The 25,056-nt window shown below is 46.6% G+C and overlaps 9 non-coding genes and 2 pseudogenes across 9 annotated transcripts; all 11 read left to right on the forward strand.

The window, feature by feature from the left end:
• The first annotated feature begins 571 nt into the window (after positions 1-571).
• On the forward strand, positions 572-762 carry LOC142681965 (U2 spliceosomal RNA). Its single transcript, XR_012853784.1, has one exon. It is a non-coding gene; the product is annotated as a U2 spliceosomal RNA (small nuclear RNA).
• A 1,269-nt stretch (positions 763-2,031) lies between these two features.
• LOC142681966 (U2 spliceosomal RNA) lies at positions 2,032-2,222 on the forward strand. The gene has a single exon (XR_012853785.1). It is a non-coding gene; the product is annotated as a U2 spliceosomal RNA (small nuclear RNA).
• Positions 2,223-3,488: 1,266 nt separating this feature from the next.
• On the forward strand, positions 3,489-3,679 carry LOC142681967 (U2 spliceosomal RNA). The gene has a single exon (XR_012853786.1). It is a non-coding gene; the product is annotated as a U2 spliceosomal RNA (small nuclear RNA).
• A 1,123-nt stretch (positions 3,680-4,802) lies between these two features.
• Positions 4,803-4,993, forward strand: LOC142681968 (U2 spliceosomal RNA). Its single transcript, XR_012853787.1, has one exon. It is a non-coding gene; the product is annotated as a U2 spliceosomal RNA (small nuclear RNA).
• A 1,266-nt stretch (positions 4,994-6,259) lies between these two features.
• On the forward strand, positions 6,260-6,450 carry LOC142681969 (U2 spliceosomal RNA). Its single transcript, XR_012853788.1, has one exon. It is a non-coding gene; the product is annotated as a U2 spliceosomal RNA (small nuclear RNA).
• Positions 6,451-7,734: 1,284 nt separating this feature from the next.
• Positions 7,735-7,925, forward strand: LOC142681971 (U2 spliceosomal RNA). Its single transcript, XR_012853789.1, has one exon. It is a non-coding gene; the product is annotated as a U2 spliceosomal RNA (small nuclear RNA).
• A 1,266-nt stretch (positions 7,926-9,191) lies between these two features.
• LOC142681973 (U2 spliceosomal RNA) lies at positions 9,192-9,382 on the forward strand. The gene has a single exon (XR_012853791.1). It is a non-coding gene; the product is annotated as a U2 spliceosomal RNA (small nuclear RNA).
• Positions 9,383-10,645: 1,263 nt separating this feature from the next.
• Positions 10,646-10,836, forward strand: LOC142681974 (U2 spliceosomal RNA). The gene has a single exon (XR_012853792.1). It is a non-coding gene; the product is annotated as a U2 spliceosomal RNA (small nuclear RNA).
• A 1,273-nt stretch (positions 10,837-12,109) lies between these two features.
• On the forward strand, positions 12,110-12,222 carry LOC142682123 (U2 spliceosomal RNA; annotated as a pseudogene).
• Positions 12,223-19,757: 7,535 nt separating this feature from the next.
• LOC142682125 (U2 spliceosomal RNA) lies at positions 19,758-19,964 on the forward strand (annotated as a pseudogene).
• A 1,269-nt stretch (positions 19,965-21,233) lies between these two features.
• Positions 21,234-21,424, forward strand: LOC142681975 (U2 spliceosomal RNA). Its single transcript, XR_012853793.1, has one exon. It is a non-coding gene; the product is annotated as a U2 spliceosomal RNA (small nuclear RNA).
• The last annotated feature ends 3,632 nt before the right edge of the window (positions 21,425-25,056 follow it).

Genomic DNA, 25,056 nt, shown 5'->3' on the forward strand with positions numbered 1-25,056 from the left:
ACAGCCTGGGGGCCGGCTGTTGCAGTGTTGCCCTCTCAGGCAACACTGAGTGACTGACTGAGCCGCACAGTCTTATATAAAGTTCAGACGGAACTTTGCACGTGTCATAGTGGAGACCTCAGGAGCCAGAGCCAGCTTTCTGACATCATAATGGGGCCTCAGAGATAAAAGCCTGGGCCCAGGCAGTTTTGGTCAGTGCTGCTCAGCAGGCAGCACTGGACTGGATTAAAGCTGATACAAGGTGTGAAAGGAGAAGGGGTGGCAGTGGGCATGCACTTACTGCTGCTGCTGCTGCTGCTGCCAGTGTTTGCACGGCAGGAGGGCATTTGGGCGTTGCCAGGAAGGCGTTTTTATGTCGATTCCTCCTCTTTCAGCAATGCATTGTGGTGCAAGCAAAAGAAGCAAATCCTGTCTTGCTTCCTCTCCGGCCTTTATTCACCTCCCGCTTAGTAGCTGTGAGTGTGTGTGAGCCTGCAGGGCCCCATGGAATTGCCTAGGAGTAGGCTGAATCGCTGCAAGGGGTGAACAGCAGTATTGGGCAGGCTCGGTCAACGCGCGGCCCGTTCGGGTTATCGCTTCTCGGCCTTTTGGCTAAGATCAAGTGTAGTATCTGTTCTTATCAGTTTAATATCTGATACGTCCCCTATCTGGGGACCATATATTAAATGGATTTTTAGAACAGGGAGATGGAAATAGAGCTTGCTCTGTCCACTCCACGCATTGACCTGGTATTGCAGTATTTCCAGGACCGGTGCACCCTTTCCTTATGTGTTTACTAAAATCAGATTCCAAAAGTGCTTTTTGTGTTTGCCATTGTTTTTGTCTTTCGGATGGGATCTCCCCTTTTAATCCCATTATTTCAACACCTGTTGGACAATGCATTTGTACAGTCATGTGTGATAATGAGCTAATTTATTAAATGCAATTAATTAATACATTGCCACCTCTTGTTTTGTGTCGTCTGTGTTTCTGTGTTTCCGGCATTTCACATTGGAACAGCTCATTCACCTTCCTTGTCTTCTCTCCGCCCTCCCTCCTAGGTAGGTTAAAGAGCTGCACCTGAGCCAGCCACTGATTGATGCAGCACCATAGTCAAATAGTGGAGTGGAGTAGGGGAACAGCAAACAGCCATTAAAGCAGCCAGCCCGCCCGCCCGCCCGTCACAATGGACCTACCTGTGTACACTAGATGGATGTGATGGAATGTACTGTGGTCCCTACATTTCAAGAAGAAGTAAGAATTGCAGTTGCAACAAACCCTTGCTTGCCTACAAAGAGAGCAGCAATTTGGATTTGTTACTATGTTACCTGGAAGAATAACAAACTGTGCAAGGATGGAGGTTGTAGGAGCAAGGAGAACAAGTTGTCTGTAAAGTTGGTGGATGCCTATTTTCCATTTTGCAGTCCCTTGTCTCCCTCTTGTGGCCTCCTGGAGGCAACTAGCTGTGCAAAAAAAAGACAACCTGGGGGCCGGCTGTTGCAGTGTTGCCCTCTCAGGCAACACTGAGTGACTGACTGAGCCGCACCGTCTTATATAAAGTTCAGACGGAACTTTGCACGTGTCATAGTGGAGACCTCAGGAGCCAGAGCCAGCTTTCTGACATCATAATGGGGCCTCAGAGATAAAAGCCTGGGCCCAGGCAGTGTTGGTCAGTGCTGCTCAGCAGGCAGCACTGGACTGGATTAAAGCTGATACAAGGTGTGAAAGGAGAAGGGGTGGCAGTGGGCATGCACTTACTGCTGCTGCTGCTGCTGCTGCTGCCAGTGTTTGCACGGCAGGAGGGCATTTGGGCGTTGCCAGGAAGGCGTTTTTATGTCGATTCCTCCTCTTTCAGCACTGCATTGTGGTGCAAGCAAAAGAAGCAAATCCTGTCTTGCTTCCTCTCCGGCCTTTATTCACCTCCCGCTTAGTAGCTGTGAGTGTGTGTGAGCCTGCAGGGCCCCATGGAATTGCCTAGGAGTAGGCTGAATCGCTGCAAGGGGTGAACAGCAGTATTGGGCAGGCTCGGTCAACGCGCGGCACGTTCGGGTTATCGCTTCTCGGCCTTTTGGCTAAGATCAAGTGTAGTATCTGTTCTTATCAGTTTAATATCTGATACGTCCCCTATCTGGGGACCATATATTAAATGGATTTTTAGAACAGGGAGATGGAAATAGAGCTTGCTCTGTCCACTCCACGCATTGACCTGGTATTGCAGTATTTCCAGGACCGGTGCACCCTTTCCTTATGTGTTTACTAAAATCAGATTCCAAAAGTGCTTTTTGTGTTTGCCATTGTTTTTGTCTTTCGGATGGGATCTCCCCTTTTAATCCCATTATTTCAACACCTGTTGGACAATGCATTTGTACAGTCATGTGTGATAATGAGCTAATTTATTAAATGCAATTAATTAATACATTGCCACCTCTTGTTTTGTGTCGTCTGTGTTTCTGTGTTTCCGGCATTTCACATTGGAACAGCTCATTCACCTTCCTTGTCTTCTCTCCGCCCTCCCTCCTAGGTAGGTTAAAGAGCTGCACCTGAGCCAGCCACTGATTGATGCAGCACCATAGTCAAATAGTGGAGTGGAGTAGGGGAACAGCAAACAGCCATTAAAGCAGCCAGCCCGCCCGCCCGCCCGTCACAATGGACCTACCTGTGTACACTAGATGGATGTGATGGAATGTACTGTGGTCCCTACATTTCAAGAAGAAGTAAGAATTGCAGTTGCAACAAACCCTTGCTTGCCTACAAAGAGAGCAGCAATTTGGATTTGTTACTATGTTACCTGGAAGAATAACAAACTGTGCAAGGATGGAGGTTGTAGGAGCAAGGAGAACAAGTTGTCTGTAAAGTTGGTGGATGCCTATTTTCCATTTTGCAGTCCCTTGTCTCCCTCTTGTGGCCTCCTGGAGGCAACTAGCTGTGCAAAAAAAAGACAGCCTGGGGGCCGGCTGTTGCAGTGTTGCCCTCTCAGGCAACACTGAGTGACTGACTGAGCCGCACCGTCTTATATAAAGTTCAGACGGAACTTTGCACGTGTCATAGTGGAGACCTCAGGAGCCAGAGCCAGCTTTCTGACATCATAATGGGGCCTCAGAGATAAAAGCCTGGGCCCAGGCAGTTTTGGTCAGTGCTGCTCAGCAGGCAGCACTGGACTGGATTAAAGCTGATACAAGGTGTGAAAGGAGAAGGGGTGGCAGTGGGCATGCACTTACTGCTGCTGCTGCTGCTGCTGCCAGTGTTTGCACGGCAGGAGGGCATTTGGGCGTTGCCAGGAAGGCGTTTTTATGTCGATTCCTCCTCTTTCAGCACTGCATTGTGGTGCAAGCAAAAGAAGCAAATCCTGTCTTGCTTCCTCTCCGGCCTTTATTCACCTCCCGCTTAGTAGCTGTGAGTGTGTGTGAGCCTGCAGGGCCCCATGGAATTGCCTAGGAGTAGGCTGAATCGCTGCAAGGGGTGAACAGCAGTATTGGGCAGGCTCGGTCAACGCGCGGCCCGTTCGGGTTATCGCTTCTCGGCCTTTTGGCTAAGATCAAGTGTAGTATCTGTTCTTATCAGTTTAATATCTGATACGTCCCCTATCTGGGGACCATATATTAAATGGATTTTTAGAACAGGGAGATGGAAATAGAGCTTGCTCTGTCCACTCCACGCATTGACCTGGTATTGCAGTATTTCCAGGACCGGTGCACCCTTTCCTTATGTGTTTACTAAAATCAGATTCCAAAAGTGCTTTTTGTGTTTGCCATTGTTTTTGTCTTTCGGATGGGATCTCCCCTTTTAATCCCATTATTTCAACACCTGTTGGACAATGCATTTGTACAGTCATGTGTGATAATGAGCTAATTTATTAAATGCAATTAATTAATACATTGCCACCTCTTGTTTTGTGTCGTCTGTGTTTCTGTGTTTCCGGCATTTCACATTGGAACAGCTCATTCACCTTCCTTGTCTTCTCTCCGCCCTCCCTCCTAGGTAGGTTAAAGAGCTGCACCTGAGCCAGCCACTGATTGATGCAGCACCATAGTCAAATAGTGGAGTGGAGTAGGGGAACAGCAAACAGCCATTAAAGCAGCCAGCCCGCCCGCCCGTCACAATGGACCTACCTGTGTACACTAGATGGATGTGATGGAATGTACTGTGGTCCCTACATTTCAAGAAGAAGTAAGAATTGCAGTTGCAACAAACCCTTGCTTGCCTACAAAGAGAGCAGCAATTTGGATTTGTTACTATGTTACCTGGAAGAATAACAAACTGTGCAAGGATGGAGGTTGTAGGAGCAAGGAGAACAAGTTGTCTGTAAAGTTGGTGGATGCCTATTTTCCATTTTGCAGTCCCTTGTCTCCCTCTTGTGGCCTCCTGGAGGCAACTAGCTGTGCAAAAAAAAGACAGCCTGGGGGCCGGCTGTTGCAGTGTTGCCCTCTCAGGCAACACTGAGTGACTGACTGAGCCACACCGTCTTATATAAAGTTCAGACGGAACTTTGCACGTGTCATAGTGGAGACCTCAGGAGCCAGAGCCAGCTTTCTGACATCATAATGGGGCCTCAGAGATAAAAGCCTGGGCCCAGGCAGTGTTGGTCAGTGCTGCTCAGCAGGCAGCACTGGACTGGATTAAAGCTGATACAAGGTGTGAAAGGAGAAGGGGTGGCAGTGGGCATGCACTTACTGCTGCTGCTGCTGCTGCTGCTGCTGCCAGTGTTTGCACGGCAGGAGGGCATTTGGGCGTTGCCAGGAAGGCGTTTTTATGTCGATTCCTCCTCTTTCAGCACTGCATTGTGGTGCAAGCAAAAGAAGCAAAACGCGCGGCACGTTCGGGTTATCGCTTCTCGGCCTTTTGGCTAAGATCAAGTGTAGTATCTGTTCTTATCAGTTTAATATCTGATACGTCCCCTATCTGGGGACCATATATTAAATGGATTTTTAGAACAGGGAGATGGAAATAGAGCTTGCTCTGTCCACTCCACGCATTGACCTGGTATTGCAGTATTTCCAGGACCGGTGCACCCTTTCCTTATGTGTTTACTAAAATCAGATTCCAAAAGTGCTTTTTGTGTTTGCCATTGTTTTTGTCTTTCGGATGGGATCTCCCCTTTTAATCCCATTATTTCAACACCTGTTGGACAATGCATTTGTACAGTCATGTGTGATAATGAGCTAATTTATTAAATGCAATTAATTAATACATTGCCACCTCTTGTTTTGTGTCGTCTGTGTTTCTGTGTTTCCGGCATTTCACATTGGAACAGCTCATTCACCTTCCTTGTCTTCTCTCCGCCCTCCCTCCTAGGTAGGTTAAAGAGCTGCACCTGAGCCAGCCACTGATTGATGCAGCACCATAGTCAAATAGTGGAGTGGAGTAGGGGAACAGCAAACAGCCATTAAAGCAGCCAGCCCGCCCGCCCGCCCGTCACAATGGACCTACCTGTGTACACTAGATGGATGTGATGGAATGTACTGTGGTCCCTACATTTCAAGAAGAAGTAAGAATTGCAGTTGCAACAAACCCTTGCTTGCCTACAAAGAGAGCAGCAATTTGGATTTGTTACTATGTTACCTGGAAGAATAACAAACTGTGCAAGGATGGAGGTTGTAGGAGCAAGGAGAACAAGTTGTCTGTAAAGTTGGTGGATGCCTATTTTCCATTTTGCAGTCCCTTGTCTCCCTCTTGTGGCCTCCTGGAGGCAACTAGCTGTGCAAAAAAAAGACAGCCTGGGGGCCGGCTGTTGCAGTGTTGCCCTCTCAGGCAACACTGAGTGACTGACTGAGCCGCACCGTCTTATATAAAGTTCAGACGGAACTTTGCACGTGTCATAGTGGAGACCTCAGGAGCCAGAGCCAGCTTTCTGACATCATAATGGGGCCTCAGAGATAAAAGCCTGGGCCCAGGCAGTGTTGGTCAGTGCTGCTCAGCAGGCAGCACTGGACTGGATTAAAGCTGATACAAGGTGTGAAAGGAGAAGGGGTGGCAGTGGGCATGCACTTACTGCTGCTGCTGCTGCTGCTGCCAGTGTTTGCACGGCAGGAGGGCATTTGGGCGTTGCCAGGAAGGCGTTTTTATGTCGATTCCTCCTCTTTCAGCACTGCATTGTGGTGCAAGCAAAAGAAGCAAATCCTGTCTTGCTTCCTCTCCGGCCTTTATTCACCTCCCGCTTAGTAGCTGTGAGTGTGTGTGAGCCTGCAGGGCCCCATGGAATTGCCTAGGAGTAGGCTGAATCGCTGCAAGGGGTGAACAGCAGTATTGGGCAGGCTCGGTCAACGCGCGGCCCGTTCGGGTTATCGCTTCTCGGCCTTTTGGCTAAGATCAAGTGTAGTATCTGTTCTTATCAGTTTAATATCTGATACGTCCCCTATCTGGGGACCATATATTAAATGGATTTTTAGAACAGGGAGATGGAAATAGAGCTTGCTCTGTCCACTCCACGCATTGACCTGGTATTGCAGTATTTCCAGGACCGGTGCACCCTTTCCTTATGTGTTTACTAAAATCAGATTCCAAAAGTGCTTTTTGTGTTTGCCATTGTTTTTGTCTTTCGGATGGGATCTCCCCTTTTAATCCCATTATTTCAACACCTGTTGGACAATGCATTTGTACAGTCATGTGTGATAATGAGCTAATTTATTAAATGCAATTAATTAATACATTGCCACCTCTTGTTTTGTGTCGTCTGTGTTTCTGTGTTTCCGGCATTTCACATTGGAACAGCTCATTCACCTTCCTTGTCTTCTCTCCGCCCTCCCTCCTAGGTAGGTTAAAGAGCTGCACCTGAGCCAGCCACTGATTGATGCAGCACCATAGTCAAATAGTGGAGTGGAGTAGGGGAACAGCAAACAGCCATTAAAGCAGCCAGCCCGCCCGCCCGCCCGCCCGCCCGCCCGTCACAATGGACCTACCTGTGTACACTAGATGGATGTGATGGAATGTACTGTGGTCCCTACATTTCAAGAAGAAGTAAGAATTGCAGTTGCAACAAACCCTTGCTTGCCTACAAAGAGAGCAGCAATTTGGATTTGTTACTATGTTACCTGGAAGAATAACAAACTGTGCAAGGATGGAGGTTGTAGGAGCAAGGAGAACAAGTTGTCTGTAAAGTTGGTGGATGCCTATTTTCCATTTTGCAGTCCCTTGTCTCCCTCTTGTGGCCTCCTGGAGGCAACTAGCTGTGCAAAAAAAAGACAGCCTGGAGGCCGGCTGTTGCAGTGTTGCCCTCTCAGGCAACACTGAGTGACTGACTGAGCCGCACCGTCTTATATAAAGTTCAGACGGAACTTTGCACGTGTCATAGTGGAGACCTCAGGAGCCAGAGCCAGCTTTCTGACATCATAATGGGGCCTCAGAGATAAAAGCCTGGGCCCAGGCAGTGTTGGTCAGTGCTGCTCAGCAGGCAGCACTGGACTGGATTAAAGCTGATACAAGGTGTGAAAGGAGAAGGGGTGGCAGTGGGCATGCACTTACTGCTGCTGCTGCGGCTGCTGCTGCTGCCAGTGTTTGCACGGCAGGAGGGCATTTGGGCGTTGCCAGGAAGGCGTTTTTATGTCGATTCCTCCTCTTTCAGCACTGCATTGTGGTGCAAGCAAAAGAAGCAAATCCTGTCTTGCTTCCTCTCCGGCCTTTATTCACCTCCCGCTTAGTAGCTGTGAGTGTGTGTGAGCCTGCAGGGCCCCATGGAATTGCCTAGGAGTAGGCTGAATCGCTGCAAGGGGTGAACAGCAGTATTGGGCAGGCTCGGTCAACGCGCGGCCCGTTCGGGTTATCGCTTCTCGGCCTTTTGGCTAAGATCAAGTGTAGTATCTGTTCTTATCAGTTTAATATCTGATACGTCCCCTATCTGGGGACCATATATTAAATGGATTTTTAGAACAGGGAGATGGAAATAGAGCTTGCTCTGTCCACTCCACGCATTGACCTGGTATTGCAGTATTTCCAGGACCGGTGCACCCTTTCCTTATGTGTTTACTAAAATCAGATTCCAAAAGTGCTTTTTGTGTTTGCCATTGTTTTTGTCTTTCGGATGGGATCTCCCCTTTTAATCCCATTATTTCAACACCTGTTGGACAATGCATTTGTACAGTCATGTGTGATAATGAGCTAATTTATTAAATGCAATTAATTAATACATTGCCACCTCTTGTTTTGTGTCGTCTGTGTTTCTGTGTTTCCGGCATTTCACATTGGAACAGCTCATTCACCTTCCTTGTCTTCTCTCCGCCCTCCCTCCTAGGTAGGTTAAAGAGCTGCACCTGAGCCAGCCACTGATTGATGCAGCACCATAGTCAAATAGTGGAGTGGAGTAGGGGAACAGCAAACAGCCATTAAAGCAGCCAGCCCGCCTGCCCGCCCGTCACAATGGACCTACCTGTGTACACTAGATGGATGTGATGGAATGTACTGTGGTCCCTACATTTCAAGAAGAAGTAAGAATTGCAGTTGCAACAAACCCTTGCTTGCCTACAAAGAGAGCAGCAATTTGGATTTGTTACTATGTTACCTGGAAGAATAACAAACTGTGCAAGGATGGAGGTTGTAGGAGCAAGGAGAACAAGTTGTCTGTAAAGTTGGTGGATGCCTATTTTCCATTTTGCAGTCCCTTGTCTCCCTCTTGTGGCCTCCTGGAGGCAACTAGCTGTGCAAAAAAAAGACAGCCTGGGGGCCGGCTGTTGCAGTGTTGCCCTCTCAGGCAACACTGAGTGACTGACTGAGCCGCACCGTCTTATATAAAGTTCAGACGGAACTTTGCACGTGTCATAGTGGAGACCTCAGGAGCCAGAGCCAGCTTTCTGACATCATAATGGGGCCTCAGAGATAAAAGCCTGGGCCCAGGCAGTGTTGGTCAGTGCTGCTCAGCAGGCAGCACTGGACTGGATTAAAGCTGATACAAGGTGTGAAAGGAGAAGGGGTGGCAGTGGGCATGCACTTTCTGCTGCTGCTGCTGCTGCTGCCAGTGTTTGCAAGGCAGGAGGGCATTTGGGCGTTGCCAGGAAGGCGTTTTTATGTCGATTCCTCCTCTTTCAGCACTGCATTGTGGTGCAAGCAAAAGAAGCTAATCCTGTCTTGCTTCTTCTCCGGCCTTTATTCACCTCCCGCTTAGTAGCTGTGAGTGTGTGTGAGCCTGCAGGGCCCCATGGAATTGCCTAGGAGTAGGCTGAATCGCTGCAAGGGGTGAACAGCAGTATTGGGCAGGCTCGGTCAACGCGCGGCCCGTTCGGGTTATCGCTTCTCGGCCTTTTGGCTAAGATCAAGTGTAGTATCTGTTCTTATCAGTTTAATATCTGATACGTCCCCTATCTGGGGACCATATATTAAATGGATTTTTAGAACAGGGAGATGGAAATAGAGCTTGCTCTGTCCACTCCACGCATTGACCTGGTATTGCAGTATTTCCAGGACCGGTGCACCCTTTCCTTATGTGTTTACTAAAATCAGATTCCAAAAGTGCTTTTTGTGTTTGCCATTGTTTTTGTCTTTCGGATGGGATCTCCCCTTTTAATCCCATTATTTCAACACCTGTTGGACAATGCATTTGTACAGTCATGTGTGATAATGAGCTAATTTATTAAATGCAATTAATTAATACATTGCCACCTCTTGTTTTGTGTCGTCTGTGTTTCTGTGTTTCCGGCATTTCACATTGGAACAGCTCATTCACCTTCCTTGTCTTCTCTCCGCCCTCCCTCCTAGGTAGGTTAAAGAGCTGCACCTGAGCCAGCCACTGATTGATGCAGCACCATAGTCAAATAGTGGAGTGGAGTAGGGGAACAGGAAACAGCCATTAAAGCAGCCAGCCCGCCCGCCCGCCCGTCACAATGGACCTACCTGTGTACACTAGATGGATGTGATGGAATGTACTGTGGTCCCTACATTTCAAGAAGAAGTAAGAATTGCAGTTGCAACAAACCCTTGCTTGCCTACAAAGAGAGCAGCAATTTGGATTTGTTACTATGTTACCTGGAAGAATAACAAACTGTGCAAGGATGGAGGTTGTAGGAGCAAGGAGAACAAGTTGTCTGTAAAGTTGGTGGATGCCTATTTTCCATTTTGCAGTCCCTTGTCTCCCTCTTGTGGCCTCCTGGAGGCAACTAGCTGTGCAAAAAAAAGACAGCCTGGGGGCCGGCTGTTGCAGTGTTGCCCTCTCAGGCAACACTGAGTGACTGACTGAGCCGCACCGTCTTATATAAAGTTCAGACGGAACTTTGCACGTGTCATAGTGGAGACCTCAGGAGCCAGAGCCAGCTTTCTGACATCATAATGGGGCCTCAGAGATAAAAGCCTGGGCCCAGGCAGTGTTGGTCAGTGCTGCTCAGCAGGCAGCACTGGACTGGATTAAAGCTGATACAAGGTGTGAAAGGAGAAGGGGTGGCAGTGGGCATGCACTTACTGCTGCTGCTGCTGCTGCCAGTGTTTGCACGGCAGGAGGGCATTTGGGCGTTGCCAGGAAGGCGTTTTTATGTCGATTCCTCCTCTTTCAGCACTGCATTGTGGTGCAAGCAAAAGAAGCAAATCCTGTCTTGCTTCCTCTCCGGCCTTTATTCACCTCCCGCTTAGTAGCTGTGAGTGTGTGTGAGCCTGCAGGGCCCCATGGAATTGCCTAGGAGTAGGCTGAATCGCTGCAAGGGGTGAACAGCAGTATTGGGCAGGCTCGGTCAACGCGCGGCCCGTTCGGGTTATCGCTTCTCGGCCTTTTGGCTAAGATCAAGTGTAGTATCTGTTCTTATCAGTTTAATATCTGATACGTCCCCTATCTGGGGACCATATATTAAATGGATTTTTAGAACAGGGAGATGGAAATAGAGCTTGCTCTGTCCACTCCACGCATTGACCTGGTATTGCAGTATTTCCAGGACCGGTGCACCCTTTCCTTATGTGTTTACTAAAATCAGATTCCAAAAGTGCTTTTTGTGTTTGCCATTGTTTTTGTCTTTCGGATGGGATCTCCCCTTTTAATCCCATTATTTCAACACCTGTTGGACAATGCATTTGTACAGTCATGTGTGATAATGAGCTAATTTATTAAATGCAATTAATTAATACATTGCCACCTCTTGTTTTGTGTCGTCTGTGTTTCTGTGTTTCCGGCATTTCACATTGGAACAGCTCATTCACCTTCCTTTTCTTCTCTCCGCCCTCCCTCCTAGGTAGGTTAAAGAGCTGCACCTGAGCCAGCCACTGATTGATGCAGCACCATAGTCAAATAGTGGAGTGGAGTAGGGGAACAGCAAACAGCCATTAAAGCAGCCAGCCCGCCCGCCCGCCCGCCCGTCACAATGGACCTACCTGTGTACACTAGATGGATGTGATGGAATGTACTGTGGTCCCTACATTTCAAGAAGAAGTAAGAATTGCAGTTGCAACAAACCCTTGCTTGCCTACAAAGAGAGCAGCAATTTGGATTTGTTACTATGTTACCTGGAAGAATAACAAACTGTGCAAGGATGGAGGTTGTAGGAGCAAGGAGAACAAGTTGTCTGTAAAGTTGGTGGATGCCTATTTTCCATTTTGCAGTCCCTTGTCTCCCTCTTGTGGCCTCCTGGAGGCAACTAGCTGTGCAAAAAAAAGACAGCCTGGGGGCCGGCTGTTGCAGTGTTGCCCTCTCAGGCAACACTGAGTGACTGACTGAGCCGCACCGTCTTATATAAAGTTCAGACGGAACTTTGCACGTGTCATAGTGGAGACCTCAGGAGCCAGAGCCAGCTTTCTGACATCATAATGGGGCCTCAGAGATAAAAGCCTGGGCCCAGGCAGTGTTGGTCAGTGCTGCTCAGCAGGCAGCACTGGACTGGATTAAAGCTGATACAAGGTGTGAAAGGAGAAGGGGTGGCAGTGGGCATGCACTTACTGCTGCTGCTGCTGCTGCTGCTGCCAGTGTTTGCACGGCAGGAGGGCATTTGGGCGTTGCCAGGAAGGCGTTTTTATGTCGATTCCTCCTCTTTCAGCACTGCATTGTGGTGCAAGCAAAAGAAGCAAATCCTGTCTTGCTTCCTCTCCGGCCTTTATTCACCTCCCGCTTAGTAGCTGTGAGTGTGTGTGAGCCTGCAGGGCCCCATGGAATTGCCTAGGAGTAGGCTGAATCGCTGCAAGGGGTGAACAGCAGTATTGGGCAGGCTCGGTCAACGCGCGGCCCGTTCGGGTTATCGCTTCTCGGCCTTTTGGCTAAGATCAAGTGTAGTATCTGTTCTTATCAGTTTAATATCTGATACGTCCTGTTATGGTATAAATATATGTATAATGTATCTGGGGCCCCAAGGAGTGAAATGTTATAGAGGAGAACACGTGTTACAATAGAATGGGTATTTTAGAAAGGTTAAGAGAGGAAATAGTTTGCAGCTGCTTCTGCCGTCCCTTGAAATTGCGAACAGATGGCGGTCAATCACTTGACCAACCCCCCTAAGCATAAAAGGGAATACCTTGTGTTCCACCAATAGGCTTTATGGGAAAGAAGGATGTAAGGATTGAATATACAGATGACTCATATGTTATGGAATGTTCTTTGTTCGTCTGATGCTATAAGTAGGAACGTTTGTAGTTCAATAAATTAGAAGGATTTTTACTTTTACAAACGTCTCAGTGTATCTGTTGCTTCTCCGAGCTCGCACCCCCCCCCCCCCACCTGATTTGAACCTGCATGGAGATCAAGGCGTAACGTGACTCAAATTGCGATCACAGAAATTGGCGCCCGAACCAGGGACTTGACCAGAAGGACGGCACCCCACCTAGGGGATCTCCCGGGACTTGAATGGCGACCTCCCGGACGAAGGAACGTGCAGACCACTGCTGCAGCAAGGTAAGAAGACTTAATTCTTACAAACTCTGCTCTGCACCTTCCTGTCTGGTAGGTCACCTTCCCGGTAGTACTCCTGAGGGATAGAGGGGCCACATGAGGGTATTTTTAGTGTAAAAATCTGGTCAAGTCTATATGTAATCCTACCCTCAGGATAAAGTGCCTGATCTCCATGACAGTATTTGTATGAATGTTGTAGAAACCCAGTTTTGTGTCACAAATGCATTTTAGAATAAGGAAATTGTTTTTGGAAAAAACTTCCGATAATCCGGCAAATTACCAGAAACATGTGTACATGCTTCAGGTGACTACGGGGATTATGATAGGCTAAATTTAAGCCCGGAAATCGAAAATTTTGTGCAATCTGATAATCCGGAAAAATGCCGAAAATGTGTGTACAGCATTGAGGTACTTGCGGAGATTATCATGCACTGATTTTCAGCTCAAAATTCCAGAATTATGTGCAATCTGATAATCCGGCATGTCAAAAGAACAGCTTGATTTTACGTTTGCCTTGTTATTTGGATTAGGAATATTTGTCATATTACTCTTATGGTGTGGAGGATATCTCCTTGAGTGGTGTCTCAGACGAGGAAAGTAAGCTAGTTATAAAAGGACTGTGAAAGGGAAGATTCTCTGGCCAGAGTAGAAGAGTAAGTACGGAAACTAGAACTGTCTAAAATAGATGAGAAAGAAATTCATCTGTCAGTAGCTAAAATCTGTAACAAAATAAGAAGTATCAAGTGGATAAGTAACTGTCGAAAATAGGCAAGAAAGAAATTTGCCTATCAGGAAACTTACCCCTTGAATTACTTAGGGTGTGCCAAAAAAGGCCACCACTTACAGTCACAAGATGAGGAACTTGGTGTTCCTATTAAGAAGTTTCGAGGGGATAAGTAACTGTCTAAAATAGGTGAGAAAGAAATTCACCTATCAGGAAAATTACCCCCTACGTAACTTAGGGTCTGCCCATAGGCGACCACTTATAACTAGTGAACAATGGGGAACTTGGTGTTCCTATTACGAGATGAGCACCCACAAGGACTGACAGCCAAACAGGTAGTAGCAGAAAGAGAAGGTAAAAAGGCAACGCAAGGAACGAATCAGTTAATGAAGGCATGTGGAATGGGAAAAGCGGGAAGATTAGATCTGGAAAAATATAGATGATATAATGAGCAGATCCTTTGTGGGATTATTGTTTAGTTGGTTGTAATTTGGCTCAGTTGGATAGTGTATACAGAGTGTACGTAGGAGATACGTAGTGTGGGACTTTCCCTAACAGCCAATAGCGTATGGCATATGGGTGAGCAAGCACCTGTTAAAATGGTGTAAATTTACTAGGGGATTGTAAATCCAGAACCACACAGAGTCAAATGACAAAGCAGATTGGAGTAGATGGATTGTAGCATCTTTTAGAAAGCAACAAAGAGCCTACAAATGTATGTAATGTTAATACACTGAAGTAAAAGTGCAGGAGGTTGTCAGAGGAAATTCAAAGGGAGGTATAGAAGTAGTAGTTGTTTTAATGTTGCAAATGACCTTATAGTAAATTCCCATACGATATAATTTAGAATCAACTTGTGTGATAAGAGAAGGGGGAGGTGGAGAACAGCTGCTAGTGAGATAAGAAATGTAATCTTGTTCTTGAAATGAATGGACACAACATTAAATGCTGATCCAGCCGACGCCCGGTAATGGCGTCCGTACCTCATGTTGAGTGTGTCCTCATTGTGGGTGGGAAACCCCCTGCCCCTGATGTGGCCACGCCCGGCCCATTCAAATCAGTATGAAATAATCACCTTGTTAATTTTGTTATTTGTAGTGTTTTTTCTATTTACAGAAGTTCCAGTCTAGTTCACTGATGAAACAACACGTAATTATAAGATAGAGATGGTGGCCGTCAGATTGTACGGTTAAACATTAACGTAGATAATTTCTATACAATGGTGTGATAAATGATTGCAGATACGTATGTTGTTTTGCCGGCATTGAAAGTGTTAAGTTGTGAGAAGTTGTGAGAAGTTGTGAGAAGTTGTGAGAAGCTTTGAGTGTGTGACCCCCCTCCCTCCCCCCTAAAGTGTGCTGTGTTTGGGAGGAGGAGGAGGGGGGCTGACTGGGTGCAGTCTGCAGGGCTGATGAGACAAAGGGATTTCAATATGCACTGCTGAGATATATATATATCAGTAATGTCTACAAACCGAAATAAATTTCTTCTCTTTTGCGCAAGCGCTGTTGGTTATAAAAGTTACGATATTTATGTGTTATGATGTGATCAGATTTCATGTGTTTTGATAATTCAGATGTATTAAACTACAGATACTGTGAGACACGGGGTTTTGAAAATGTATGTGCCCCCACCGTTATACTGTTTATTGGTTTGCAGTAATTAATGTTATCAGAGATAATATTTTCTGTTTTATTGAATAACTAACTACAATTGTTTTGTTTTTGATTTCACACATGAGTTATGTCATTGTAAAGATAAAATGTATTTTCGTCAGGAAAAAGTCATTTTTGTTTCAGGCTGTTGTACATTACAGGGGGTTAAATTAGTGTTATGTTGAGATGTAGTTTTGAACTCTGCTACATCACTCTCGCAGAGTCCACAAAGGGGGGAAGGGTGAAGGAACTGATTAGGTACAATTTTGGTTTATGTGTAAGAGACCATCCCCCTCCAGCAAAGTTACACAGGAGGTGATGTGACATCACTCACACGAGTCTTTATGCATTTAGATGAGGGAGAAGGCAAAACAAAACTTGTATATTACTGCTATTCTAACTCAAGTACAACCTAAGCATTTGTCAACTGCAAGACATTTGAGATTAACCTGTGCACTCCTTCTCCCTGAGCAGGTCACACTCCATAGCTGTACTACATTGAACGCAGCTACCTTACTGCCTTTGGAGCAAGGGGGAGAATACGTAGGTAAAGTATGGTCACAATTTTTTGCCTGAAACTGATGGACATGATTGTATGGCCCTTATGGCGCAGGAAACAGTGGGGTTTGCACATGTAAAAGATACCCCACTCCAAAACCCAGACTCTTTGTGGATGGTTCAAGGTATTGTGTAGAAGGATCTTTTCTTACAGGATATGCAGTAACCACCGAAGATGTAGTCCTAGAAGCAGCCTCCTTACCAGCGTCCCGCTCAGCACAAGAAGCGGAGCTTAAGGCCCTGGCAGCAGCATGCCAACATGCAGAAGGAAAGACAGCAAATATATACACTGACTCTCGATATGCTTTATTGCACACGATTATGGCCCCATATGGAAGGCTAGACAGTTTTTGACCTCTGCAGGTACACCTGTAAAGAATGCAAACTTTGTAAAATACTTGATGGAGACCCTGATGTTACCCACTGAGGTAGCAGTAATAAAGATAAAAGCTCACACTACGGCCAACACACCAGAGACAAAAGGGGAAATGCCCTGGCAGACGAAGCGGCAAAGCAAGCAGCACAGAAGCTACCCGTGTTAGCAGCCGTATGTCAGATAAAAGATCCAGAGGAAACAAGACCAGCTGTAAGCCCGGAACTACTGCAAAAACTTCAAGGACAAGCAACAGAAGAAGAAAAAGACAAGTGGACGGCCCAAGGAGCAACGCTACGAAAAGATGGCCTCTGGCAGTGCCAGAATAAACTGTGCCTGCCTAAGACAATGTTCCCAATGATGGCCCAAATAACACATGGAGCGACTCACCAATCAAAAACGGCAATGATGGACTTGGTAAACAAGGTGTGGTATGCCCCAGGGTTTAGTGTGATGGCCAGCAGTTTTACACAAGGATGCATGATCTGTGCAACACATAATATTGGAAGAACTGTAAAAGTACCACAGAAGCGCACACCCAGACCTATATATCCGTTCCAGAGACTACAGATAGACTATATTCAATTACCAAAAGTCGGTACCTATGAGTATGTGCTTGTTTGTATTGATCTCTTTTCAGGATGGCCAGAAGCTTTTCCAATAACCAAAGCTACAGCCGTAGCCACAGCAAAGAAACTGATCAACGAGGTGGTGTGCAGATATGGAGTTCCAGAGATGATCGAGAGCGACAGAGGAACTCATTTTACGGGTGAATTCATGAACTATGTGTTGTCAGCTCTAGGCATAAGTCAAGCCCTACATACACCATACCATCCACAAAGTAGTGGGAAGGTTGAGAGACTAAATGGGACTCTCAAATTGAAAATCCAAAAAGCAATGGTAGAAACCGGGAAACCATGGACCGAGTGTCTACCATTAGCCTTGTTCTCAGTAAGATACACGCCCACAAAAAGAACAGGTCTCAGCCCATATGAGATCTTATTTGGGTCGGCTCCCAGATTAGGATGTTATTTTCCACAGGTGCTCCAAATGCAGTATGGTAGACTAACAGATTATGTATCAACGCTGAACAAACAAGTGACTAAGGTGCATGCACAAGTATTTGCTTCCATTCCAGGTCCTGATTCAGTTGAAGGGACGTATAAGCTAGAACCAGGAGATTGGGTCGTTGTCAAAAGACACGTGAGGAAGAGCCTTGAGCAACGGTTTGATGGTCCTTTTCAAGTCCTACTCGTTACAAGCACCTCAGTGAAGCTCGAAGGAAAGGCAAGCTGGATTCACGCCAGTCATTGTAAAAAGGTTCTTCAGCCAGAAGAATGAAGATCTTTGCGGTTGTTGCGGCGGTTGTTGCGTGTGCTCTTATACAAAAAGGCAGAACTGCTACTCCTGTACACGTAATCAGTACAGAATCACTGGAATGTTATACTACAAATATGACTACAACCGAAGGGACTTGGAAAAAAAAAGGACCACATGGAGGGACTGTGTACCTTCACATAGACAAAACAGCCAGCATTAGCATACAAGAAGAGACGGCTGTTGTTTTGTTGTTATGAACCAGATTTACAGTATCTATAGAAATATACAACCAGTAAAAATAGAAATGAAATGATAAATAAGACTTATGAAAGATGCAACAAGGAGAGGCTCAACTCTACGATTGTAATAAAAGAAACTGATGGGATGATATTATGTATGAATAATAGCGAAATAAGAAATAGAATATATTTTGTATTCTTGATAACAATTTTAAGAGATAGTTTTAAGCCACATATAACAGTACAAAGTCTGGAAAGAATCCCACACACTTGTAAGAGCGCTGTAACCCAACAGCAGGAAAAGAATGTACACTTCAATATTTCCTTCCCTGAATCCCCCAGCTGTCATAGACAAAAAAGAGAATGGTATGACCCGCTATTAGGAGGGGTAGGAACGGGATTAGGAGTATTGAATGGTATACAGTTAGAAACAGTTATGAACAAATGAAACTCAGTGGGAGATGACACATCTACTGCATTAAGGATAGGGCGTCATGGTTACCTACTACCTTTGCCATACAACAGGAAGGGTTAGCTATAGATCAACTGTTCCTAAATGTTTTTAATGAAAGTATGCTAACCGAATATAGAACATTACAGAATGTATCAACTTTAGTAAATTGGACAGTATGTACGCTTAAAACGATGTGGCAACAAGAACCGATGAATAATTTGAAGAATAAATTGTTTAGTAGTCATGTTAGGCAATGGACAGACATTCTGCCCATAGGAAAGAGAAATGATACGTGGTTATTGTTACAGCCTGAGTATACTGAGTGTACACCTAGATGGTGCGCAGGAAGACTAATAGCATTTCATGTGAAAAATCCTACTCTATTATGCAAGTTTATTGTTATGCCAATGGTAATGATTGATCCGGTGACATTATTAGGACAATATTGGATGCCAGAAATGAAAGGAACACACATAGATTCTCAAAATAAGACGAGGAATATAGATTTGTGCCAGTTAACAGAGCAAGGATATGTATGTAATGAACAGTCAGGGATATATGAACCCTGTCTAATGCAGCACCAGGATAATGTACGCGCACTCACTATAATCCCAGAAGCTAACCTACAGGTTTATATTGAAGTAGGTCCACAGCATGTATGTTTAATAACTAACAACAAGCAGACCCTTAGCCAGTTTAAACTCATAGGACCATTTTCAGGATGTCTATACAATGTGACGCATTTGACTTGGGGGAACCAAACTATAGTGTTCCTGCCTACTTTAGAAGAAATAATGTCCACTGTATGGGTACCTGAACCTTTGCCCTATGGAAATTTTAGTTTGCCACTGGAAGAGTTAAAACAAGTGTTACAAAAGTCTAAAGACGTAAAGAAATTGATAGCAGCCCATAATGTAACTCTAAGTAAAGTGAAAGTATTGGCTACAATAGCAGCTAGGGAAGTAATAAATTTATCGTCAGCAATAAAAGATGCCAGTGCCCATCATTGGTATGACATATTTACAGGATTTTCCCCACTGCCACTGAGATACTGCATGTGTTATTCCAACCCTTGATATGTTTCATAATATTGTTTATATTGCTTACATGTTTTAATTGTTATACATTTTGCAAAATAAGGGAAGCATTCAATCAGAGGCCTATACATTATGATGAAAGAGTGTTGTGAGATTACCCCACCTACATACCTGTGTGAATCAAGTGAAGAAATGGATCGAAGCCTTGCTATCAGGAGATACAAGAAGCATTGGAATTTAGGTGTTGGTAAAATCACAAAAGGAGGGATTGTTATGGTATAAATATATGTCTAATGTATCTGGGGCCCCAAGGAGTGAAATGTTATAGAGGAGAACACGTGTTACAATAGAATGGGTATTTTAGAAAGGTTAAGAGAGGAAATAGTTTGCAGCTGCTTCTGCCGTCCCTTGAAATTGCGAACAGATGGCGGTCAATCACTTGACCAACCCCCCTAAGCATAAAAGGGAATACCTTGTGTTCCACCAATAGGCTTTATGGGAAAGAAGGATGTAAGGATTGAATATACAGATGACTCATATGTTATGGAATGTTCTTTGTTCGTCTGATGCTATAAGTAGGAACGTTTGTAGTTCAATAAATTAGAAGGATTTTTACTTTGAGAAACGTCTCAGTGTATCTGTTGCTTCTCCGAGCTCGCACCCCCCCACCTGATTTGAACCTGCATGGAGATCAAGGCGTAACGTGACCTCATTGCGATCACAGTCCCCTATCTGGGGACCATATATTAAATGGATTTTTAGAACAGGGAGATGGAAATAGAGCTTGCTCTGTCCACTCCACGCATTGACCTGGTATTGCAGTATTTCCAGGACCGGTGCACCCTTTCCTTATGTGTTTACTAAAATCAGATTCCAAAAGTGCTTTTTGTGTTTGCCATTGTTTTTGTCTTTCGGATGGGATCTCCCCTTTTAATCCCATTATTTCAACACCTGTTGGACAATGCATTTGTACAGTCATGTGTGATAATGAGCTAATTTATTAAATGCAATTAATTAATACATTGCCACCTCTTGTTTTGTGTCGTCTGTGTTTCTGTGTTTCCGGCATTTCACATTGGAACAGCTCATTCACCTTCCTTGTCTTCTCTCCGCCCTCCCTCCTAGGTAGGTTAAAGAGCTGCACCTGAGCCAGCCACTGATTGATGCAGCACCATAGTCAAATAGTGGAGTGGAGTAGGGGAACAGGAAACAGCCATTAAAGCAGCCAGCCCGCCCGCCCGCCCGTCACAATGGACCTACCTGTGTACACTAGATGGATGTGATGGAATGTACTGTGGTCCCTACATTTCAAGAAGAAGTAAGAATTGCAGTTGCAACAAACCCTTGCTTGCCTACAAAGAGAGCAGCAATTTGGATTTGTTACTATGTTACCTGGAAGAATAACAAACTGTGCAAGGATGGAGGTTGTAGGAGCAAGGAGAACAAGTTGTCTGTAAAGTTGGTGGATGCCTATTTTCCATTTTGCAGTCCCTTGTCTCCCTCTTGTGGCCTCCTGGAGGCAACTAGCTGTGCAAAAAAAAGACAGCCTGGGGGCCGGCTGTTGCAGTGTTGCCCTCTCAGGCAACACTGAGTGACTGACTGAGCCGCACCGTCTTATATAAAGTTCAGACGGAACTTTGCACGTGTCATAGTGGAGACCTCAGGAACCAGAGCCAGCTTTCTGACATCATAATGGGGCCTCAGAGATAAAAGCCTGGGCCCAGGCAGTGTTGGTCAGTGCTGCTCAGCAGGCAGCACTGGACTGGATTAAAGCTGATACAAGGTGTGAAAGGAGAAGGGGTGGCAGTGGGCATGCACTTACTGCTGCTGCTGCTGCTGCTGCTGCCAGTGTTTGCACGGCAGGAGGGCATTTGGGCGTTGCCAGGAAGGCGTTTTTATGTCGATTCCTCCTCTTTCAGCACTGCATTGTGGTGCAAGCAAAAGAAGCAAATCCTGTCTTGCTTCCTCTCCGGCCTTTATTCACCTCCCGCTTAGTAGCTGTGAGTGTGTGTGAGCCTGCAGGGCCCCATGGAATTGCCTAGGAGTAGGCTGAATCGCTGCAAGGGGTGAACAGCAGTATTGGGCAGGCTCGGTCAACGCGCGGCCCGTTCGGGTTATCGCTTCTCGGCCTTTTGGCTAAGATCAAGTGTAGTATCTGTTCTTATCAGTTTAATATCTGATACGTCCCCTATCTGGGGACCATATATTAAATGGATTTTTAGAACAGGGAGATGGAAATAGAGCTTGCTCTGTCCACTCCACGCATTGACCTGGTATTGCAGTATTTCCAGGACCGGTGCACCCTTTCCTTATGTGTTTACTAAAATCAGATTCCAAAAGTGCTTTTTGTGTTTGCCATTGTTTTTGTCTTTCGGATGGGATCTCCCCTTTTAATCCCATTATTTCAACACCTGTTGGACAATGCATTTGTACAGTCATGTGTGATAATGAGCTAATTTATTAAATGCAATTAATTAATACATTGCCACCTCTTGTTTTGTGTCGTCTGTGTTTCTGTGTTTCCGGCATTTCACATTGGAACAGCTCATTCACCTTCCTTTTCTTCTCTCCGCCCTCCCTCCTAGGTAGGTTAAAGAGCTGCACCTGAGCCAGCCACTGATTGATGCAGCACCATAGTCAAATAGTGGAGTGGAGTAGGGGAACAGCAAACAGCCATTAAAGCAGCCAGCCCGCCCGCCCGCCCGCCCGTCACAATGGACCTACCTGTGTACACTAGATGGATGTGATGGAATGTACTGTGGTCCCTACATTTCAAGAAGAAGTAAGAATTGCAGTTGCAACAAACCCTTGCTTGCCTACAAAGAGAGCAGCAATTTGGATTTGTTACTATGTTACCTGGAAGAATAACAAACTGTGCAAGGATGGAGGTTGTAGGAGCAAGGAGAACAAGTTGTCTGTAAAGTTGGTGGATGCCTATTTTCCATTTTGCAGTCCCTTGTCTCCCTCTTGTGGCCTCCTGGAGGCAACTAGCTGTGCAAAAAAAAGACAGCCTGGGGGCCGGCTGTTGCAGTGTTGCCCTCTCAGGCAACACTGAGTGACTGACTGAGCCGCACCGTCTTATATAAAGTTCAGACGGAACTTTGCACGTGTCATAGTGGAGACCTCAGGAGCCAGAGCCAGCTTTCTGACATCATAATGGGGCCTCAGAGATAAAAGCCTGGGCCCAGGCAGTGTTGTTCAGTGCTGCTCAGCAGGCAGCACTGGACTGGATTAAAGCTGATACAAGGTGTGAAAGGAGAAGGGGTGGCAGTGGGCATGCACTTACTGCTGCTGCTGCTGCTGCCAGTGTTTGCACGGCAGGAGGGCATTTGGGCGTTGCCAGGAAGGCGTTTTTATGTCGATTCCTCCTCTTTCAGCACTGCATTGTGGTGCAAGCAAAAGAAGCAAATCCTGTCTTGCTTCCTCTCCGGCCTTTATTCACCTCCCGCTTAGTAGCTGTGAGTGTGTGTGAGCCTGCAGGGCCCCATGGAATTGCCTAGGAGTAGGCTGAATCGCTGCAAGGGGTGAACAGCAGTATTGGGCAGGCTCGGTCAACGCGCGGTCCGTTCGGGTTATCGCTTCTCGGCCTTTTGGCAAGATCGGGTGTAGTATTTCTGCATCTGGTTTTGTTGGGAGGTGTCCGGGGTACCCTGCTCCTTGGCCTTGGGGGATCGTCTCTTTTAACAGAGAGACTTCACCCCCTTGCTGCTATTTGGGGAGTGGGCTTAGCCCCCGGACAACGAGCGGCGATCGCGCCTTATCCAAGAGGTCAACCGGCCTTGAGGCGTTATAAGAGCATTCCAAGGGCGTTTATCGGGCTTCGTAGGTGTCTGGGGTACCCTAATCCTTGGCCTTGGGGGAGGGTTTCACTTAATTGTGGAATCTGAGCCCTTGCTGCTATAAGGGACAGGCTTAGCCCCCAGGCACTGAAAATGCCATTTACGTTTGGTTTCGCATCCGGGGACACCCGGTTGCGCCAGTCCGTCCGCATAGAGGTGGAAGAAGGCCATCGTCAGCGGAAGAACCTTCGCTTCATTGTGGAGGTGATTCTGCTGGACTTCCTGGGGCTGAAGCGGGCGGACATCCTGTGTCTCAACGACCAGGAAAGCCGCGGTCGGTACACCATATCCTTTACGGCCGCGGCATGTTGCGATAACATGCACAAGAGACTGTCTGATGCGGACCAGAGTGAGGAGCGGCTAAATGGACTGAACTTTTTATTCCTCTACGGGGAGGAAGAAGTCCCGCTCGTGATGTGCATGTTCAGTCCATTTGTCTCAGAGTGTGACATTGAAACCTTCCTCAGTCGTTACTGCAGGGAGGTCCGCTTCTCACACAAAATCTTGAACACCCAGAGCTTCTGGAATGGCAAAAGGAAATATTGGGTGAAGTTCCGCCAGGATCCCAGTGGCATTGGAGGCTTACATCACCCACCCCAGAACTTTGCCATTGGGAAGAATCGAGGATTCTTATTTTACCCCCAGATGCCAATAGCCTGCCGGAACTGCTTGAGATATGGCCACACCAGAGAACATTGTGACCGGCCCCATGTGGTGCAGTGTAATAGGTGTGGCCAGGTTGGACACGTAGCGGCAAAATGCAGTTCCGAGGTATTGTGCAATCTATGCGGCATGACTGGGCATGCTTTTAAAGACTGCCCCCGCAGAGCGAAATCTGGGCCACCCAGACCAGGGCCAGAGCGGCGGTTTGCAACATGTGCAGATGCTGCTGGTAATGCCCAAAAACGAGCATTGACGACTGAGGGGTCCAGGCCAAAGTCCTTCACAGCTCCATCGGGGGGCCCACCGATGTCAGCCTCGAGGGACGGCCATAGGGATTCCACCGGGTCCAGGCAGAGCAGGAGGAATTCTGACTCCGCTGGACATAAGTTGACCGGCACCTCTGCAGACGGGTCCTCTGCTCCGCCTGCAGTGGACCCTGTTGAGGCAGTGGCTAGCGACAGGCGTCGTGCTTCCGTAGGTTCTGCGGTAAGACCTGACGCCTGTCCCAAGAGTGTGGGCATGGAGCGGAGACACTCTGTGTCAAACGAGGGCTCTATTAAGAAAACCCCCAAACATGCTGGATTGGAGCCTCGTTTTGACCATTGCCGGTCAACGGGGGGGCCAGAGCAAAGTTCCTCCACTGCGGTTGTGGAGGGGCTTGCGATGAAGGCTCCCCATAAGCAGGCAAAGGTTGCCAAAAGTGATGGGTCCTCACAGGCCCCTGTGCAGCTGCCCAGTAGAGACATCAGCGATATCTTCAGCCAGGGGCCAGAGATGGGTGAGAGCGACTTCGAGGAGATGGATAGGAGCCATTCTGCGAAGAGACAACGAGAGGAAGAGGAGTCCGGAGTTCGGAGGAAAGCTGCCTACCGGAGTTCAGACGAAAGCAGTGTGGGGGTTGGAGCCGCCCACGTATCTGGCTCTGACCCTGCCTACATTAAAGATTTATTGACCCCTCAAAAAGGGGGTCCAGATTCGCAGCTGATCTCCGAGTACGACTCTTCTGGTTCGGACTCTGACCTCAACTAAGATTATGTTGGTTCCTATCAAAGTCGCCTCACTAAATGTGAGGTCCCTAAAGAGACCTGTTCGCAGGACTGCTTTATTTTCATTTTTAGAGACTGTGGACTTTGACCTTTGCCTGCTTCAAGAATGTGGAATCCCTAATGACTTGGAATATCAAGATTTAAAGATGGACTGGAAACTAGGCCCCTCAGTCTGGTCTGGTGGAAATGACTGTCGCTCTGCGGGGGTTGGATTGCTCTGCCGAGGTCGTTTTATCTCCATCCAAACAGTGACTGAAATCATGCCCGGCAGAGCTATTTTAATACATTTGCTTTTTAATGGAATTTTAATTCGTGTTTTAAACGTTTATGCCCCTCCTACCAAACAGGAGAGGGCAGAACTATTAGAGATTTTACCATTGTTTTGTGTTGG

The sequence above is a fragment of the Rhinoderma darwinii genome (genome assembly GCF_050947455.1).
Source record: "Rhinoderma darwinii isolate aRhiDar2 chromosome 2 unlocalized genomic scaffold, aRhiDar2.hap1 SUPER_2_unloc_7, whole genome shotgun sequence".
Lineage (NCBI taxonomy): Eukaryota > Metazoa > Chordata > Amphibia > Anura > Rhinodermatidae > Rhinoderma > Rhinoderma darwinii.